The sequence below is a fragment of the Cupressus sempervirens genome, chromosome 3 (genome assembly GCF_028749045.1).
Source record: "Cupressus sempervirens isolate cs-2001-9-10 chromosome 3, ASM2874904v1, whole genome shotgun sequence".
Lineage (NCBI taxonomy): Eukaryota > Viridiplantae > Streptophyta > Pinopsida > Cupressales > Cupressaceae > Cupressus > Cupressus sempervirens.
This window is the reverse complement of record NC_143120.1, coordinates 1,014,487,737-1,014,493,736: the sequence shown is the minus strand read 5'-3', so window position 1 is coordinate 1,014,493,736 and position 6,000 is coordinate 1,014,487,737. Positions and strand designations below refer to the sequence as shown.

Here is a 6,000-nt window from a genome sequence, read left to right as displayed (position 1 = left end):
GAAAATATGAGTCAATGAAACAATAACTTCTACAGTGACAGATTCAACATGGAATTCTAATGGAGAACAATTTATAGAGACGCGCTAAATCCAGAAGTCTACCAAATAGAGGTGATAGTCATATTTATGTGCATATTTATTTGTAGATTCTCAATATGAGCATATTTATTTGTAGATTCTGAATATGATCATATACATGAAATTATGTTTTTAGTAAATTCTAATCATGTGGAGAACCATAAATTCCTTTTAAAATTATTAGGAAGTATCATAAGAAATCAATTGATTTAATTATTTGAAGTTTGTTACACTATTCTAAAGATTGCAACAAGAGCACATTTTACTAATTTTACTTATGAGAATTTCTAGTCAAAATTATGCTACATTTTACTATGTCATTACCAATGTTATCATTGCATAATATATTATCTCCATGTTTGACCAATTATTTTCTATGTTGTTACCAATTAAGAATAATATTAAAGAGTGGAAGTTACTAAATAAAAATTTATCACCCCATGTATTTCCCTGCATCGCCTTTCCCTATATCTACAAATGGAGTACATGAAAATAGGGTAGATGAACGTTTTCCTGATTGCATGCATTTCAATCCTATGCTTCTCCGTCCATGGAGGTAATTTCACTAATTTTATTTATTCTAATCTCTGCACATTTCAGTGCTGTACAATCAAATAATTAGTGGTATCGTGATTAATGGGAATTAATTTGGTTTCCTTAAATTCAATCTAGATTTTTGTCCCTGAACACATATTTTTGAGCATACAGATGTGCAGAGACAGAAGATTAGCGTGAACAATGGGATGTCAAGATCAAATTTGCCGTCGCAGCAGGAAGTGGTGAGTTTATTGAAAGCGAACAACATTGGGAAATACTGGATTTTCAAACAAGAGCCGAGCGTATTCAATGCCTTTGCCAATTTCGAGATCAAGTTAACCATGGGAATTGCCACCGACGACTTGCAAAGGATCTCATCAAACCAGAATGAAGTGAATAAGTGGGTGAATGAGAATATAAAAGCCCACTATCCTGCTTGTAATATCAAATACATTGCAGTGGGAAATGAGGTATTGGGAAAGACTGATAAGTGCTAGTACTTGGTGGGTACGATGAACAACATCCAGAAAGCGCTTGTGAATGCAAATCTACAGGGCAAAATAAAGGTGTCGATGACACATGCTCTCACAGACATAATCGGCGAATTCGCGCCTCTAAATCCGACAAAGGGGAGTTTCAGTGGTAAAGTGTAGAACAAGATGAAGTTTGTTCTGCAGTTCCTAGCGAAGAATGGGTCTCCTTTCATGGCGAATGTGTACACGTATTTCACCTACGACAGCACAGAGACTTGTATAACTTGGACAATGCTCTGTTCAAGCCCTCTACTCCCGCTAACAAAAATGGAGATCCGAATTACACCAGTTTGTTTGTCGCTATGGTTGACACTTTGTATTCTGCCATGGAGGGCATGGGATACTCGAATATTCCAATCGTGGTTACTGAAAGCGGATGGCCATCTTATGGGACTGGTGTGAAGGCCTCTATTGCCACAATTGAGAATGCCCAGACTTACAACAACAATCTGATCAAACATGTGCTGTCCAATGCAGGGACTCCGAAGAGCATCAAAACATTCATCTTTGCTCTGTTCAATGAGGACCTGAAGGGGGGGGACGAGACGGAGAAACACTGTGGCCTCTTCTACCCTAACAAGTCCCTTGTTTATCCTGTTAACTTTTCCCCCTAACCTGCTCCCCTGCTTAACCATAATCTAGCCATGGCCGCTGCAGAAGCGGTAAGAATAAAAGCGAAACCCAAATAACATTATGTATGCATTCTGGGTTGTCGCAAGTAAATGCTAAATAGAAGTTAAATATAAGTAATAAATAGTTTTATTACAAATTGCATATAAGAATTGAATATGCATGTTTAATTCCAGTTCAACTTCATCCTTTCATATATATACAAATACGATAATACAAATATGAAAATGGTTATATTGATTTGAAAAGGAAAATAAGATTTATTAATTGAATGGTGCATGTCAAAATTGTTTCAAATGGGATTGGTCAATTAAGTAACATCAAGTCTCGAAAAATGAGATTTTAAAAAAATCACAAGAAGTGAATTTAAATCCTAATTAAAGAAATAACTCTAATTAAGAAGAATTTATATTAAAAGTTATTAAAATAAAATTTATAAATCAATTAATATTGGACAATGAGTACAATCATATTGTAAGTAGTAATTAATGAAGAGAGATTGTTTAGTCATATGTTTGAAGATTGTAGGTTGATTGACAAAGACAATATAATCTATATGCAACTCATATAATTTTGATATGATCTTCACAATCAAATTGGTGGATCAGATTAAAATATTCATCTCTACTCTAAATACCAAGTTAACTTTTATCTTTTTCCTTAAAGTCTTTATAGCATTGAATACCTAATAGAACACAATTATTTCCTAATGAAAAGGAGGTGTTAAAATTATTATTTTTGTAAGGAAAACCAATTTAAAATGTACTATAGGCAAAGAGATTTGAATCATAAAAGTTTTTGTGCTTCTCACTGAACAATATGACATTGACCAAAGAATATACTAATATTATAATAGATCATGTATGTAAGGACAACAATATCTATTCATAAATATATTTTTCCATCCTTACAATACTCTATCATGCTAACACCTTGTACCAAGATCTATTTTTATTTGACAATTTTTATTTTTTGTAATATTATTTAAATTTTAGATATGTAACTTCAATCTTAGGTGATTAACATAAATATATCCATTAACATTAAGATCAGCAATCATAGATAAGAAAATTGTATACTTATAAATACATCAATATATTGCAAAACTTAGATAGTTTAGTGAAATCCTAAAAGTATTGAATAGTATAGTTAAAGAATTGTTTACAAGGCATATAAATCTATGGGATTATCTTACTAGCTCTTTCATTACCATCTTATGTAAATAATTAATATAGTAATTAGACTAAATTTAAAAAAATAAATATTTAATATATTTATTAGAATAATTTACTTTTAATATTAATAAGTAAGTTATCTTCCTAGTATAATTAATATTTTCTAACATGAATTCACTCACACACACAATAAAAAATAATGAATTATTAATTTACTTAAAACATCTTCTTGCATACAAATTTATTATATGATGTGGCTCTCACAAAAATTTATAATTAACATTTAATACAATAAAAATCATTTAAATATTCTTTTGATTACCTTACATATTAATAGAAGACAATCTAAAACAATATTCATCGTAATTCTACCAAACTCTCTTCACTTTTGCCCTTGTGCCATCCTCAAATTCTATTATATATTGTTAGTCCCTATAGGGCACTAATATTTTCATCAGCCCCTCCTTAATTAATTGACATAAAAAATAAAATTTGCAATTCTAATGTTTTGATGATAAATATTTTTTAAATTAATTTATGAAATATAATTTCATTTTTCTTATTAGCACTAAACGAATGTCCTAGTGGTTATTTTTATTTTTGAATGTAAAAGCTCAAGAGAAAAGGTGTGATGATAAAAAGAGTATTTATCGCATTGTCAAAATATTTATTACACTATCAGAAATTGTGTATTTGACATCAATATTAGAAATGTGAGGCAAGCCAATATTAATGTTTGGGTTGCTTAGAAATAAAAAAAACTAGTGAAATAAATATATAGAATAACATGTTTGAAGATCTCCCTCGTCTTCATCTAATTGTCAATTTGTTGGCAATATATATATATATATATATATATATATATATATATATATATATATATATATATATATATATATATATATATATATATATATATATATAATGTCCTAATCAAATCAATTCACTACAAACAAGATTTATGAAGAGACATCAAATAATGTAATGGTCATCATGATTTTCCTTTCTAAACACCTGCCAAAATATTGTTGGAAACTACAATTGAAATAATTGTTATGTAGTCATTGATGCCAAATATATTGATGAGACATGTTTCTATTTGATATAAACCATATCTATTTGACTGATGAAGAGGATTCAAGAAGTTGCTCATAGAAAAAGCACCTAGAGGAAAGGTTGAGTTATGAAAAGGTGTAATGCCCTGCCAGGGAACCCAAAAGAAAATAATCTAAAGTTTTACTAAGTTTGACAAACTTTTTTTTTTGAAAGATAATAACTTAACAACAACAAATATAGAATAGAAAAAGCAATAACATACACATAAACACATACCATAAAACAAATTATAATTCTTAAGGGTCCTATGATGTTGTATCACATTTAAGTTGAATTAATATTAAAACTAATATATAACAAATCCACATGAAAAAATAACTACACATATAAATCCATTTAAATAATATACAATTACAAGATGCCACTTGCCAATAAATGGAGTGCACAATCATCCACTATAAGTCACAGGATATGAAAGGTTGAAATAATATACATTATGAAATAGATTACATCATCTCATAAGATCTATGAAATCAAATATAATACACTTAGAGTATAACCATCCATCATAGAAATACAAGATCAAATAAAAAGGAACATCTGCACAAACACATCTAGCAACAACATCGAATAGTTGGTTCTTAATAGTATAAGAAAATGCATTACCACTCGACCTCATGAAACTCAAAAATGTCTACTCCCACTACACCGAGGAGACAAATTCAAGTTCCAAACAGATAACAAACTCAAAAGTCAAAACTAATAGCTAGATTCAAGTAATCACTTGAAAGAAAACTATCTCAAAGGGTACAAAGACACAAGTGTCAACTAATCCTAGAGACAACACAAATATGTAGAAAATCTACTATGCAAGTGGGCAAGCCTCATCTAATGAGCCAACTCTAAGGTTACCCAGTCTAGTCTTATAATACTCCAGACCCCCTAGTGACTCTGAGCCGTATTAGTATCCTTTTGTAAAGACAAGACATACTAACAAGTCAACTCTAAAATTTCCTTAGTAGTCTTTTAATACTCTACCCCAACTGACTTTATGCAGTACCAATATCTTACTAATTAATTTTAAACCCATTTCCTTGTGGGAATGTCATGCTTAATTGCAATACTCGTCGAACTCTGCACGCTCTATTATGTGCAATGTTTACAAACGACGATATGGATTTATAAAGACCAATGTTAATATTCGCCAACTCTGTCGAGTCAGTAGTCTTCGCCGTGAGATGACCGCCAATTGACTATTGGAAAAACTAACATTATTTTCGATTGAATTTCAACGCGTGCTAAATCGTAGTCATGTTAGTGCTCTGACTTTATTTACTGACGGCTCAGAAGTCTACAATGCGCCAAAAAGGTCACCAAAGATTGGACGACTGGGCGCTGCTTGTAATGAGGATGAGGATTTCTCGCTCGTGCTTATCCTCGTTATATATTATCTTACTAATTTTTAATTTCGAAGAGATTACTCAATTGTGAAGCGATGACTATGGAAGACATCTTAGCTAATATTAATAAAAATAACCATGTCCATCATAGCAGTATGACTTTCATGCTCTCTAGAGAATTCTAGAAAAAAATATTGCGTATCTACAAATCAGAAGGACCCACACCCACACATGGCTTCAATCCGTGGGCAAGGAAAATTAATGTTCTGGTGCCTAATAATTTGTTCAACTCAATCCATTGAAATAAATAAATCAACCTTCGGTATGTTTGAATCATAATATGTGTAGCGAGGAAAGCTTGAAAGTTGAGATATGTTGGGGTATCAGTAATCATTTTGCATTTTAGATTTAAGCTTCTTTTTAATTAGTAATTGATCACTTGTTACAAAGTAACGATCATTTTAATAATGTATCCACTAGACTTTTGTGTATATAATATTAGTTTCTACAAAAGTGTTCAGATTATCATTAGTAAAAAAATATTGATGATATTAGGAAAAAACTATGGATATGTATAAAACCACATTTTTG

At 30.7% G+C, this 6,000-nt stretch overlaps 2 pseudogenes; both read left to right on the top strand.

The window, feature by feature from the left end:
- The first annotated feature begins 628 nt into the window (after positions 1–628).
- Positions 629–1,917, top strand: LOC149570192 (glucan endo-1,3-beta-glucosidase pseudogene; annotated as a pseudogene).
- Positions 1,793–6,000, top strand: part of LOC149570191 (glucan endo-1,3-beta-glucosidase-like) — a 154,786-nt pseudogene continuing 150,578 nt past the window's right edge.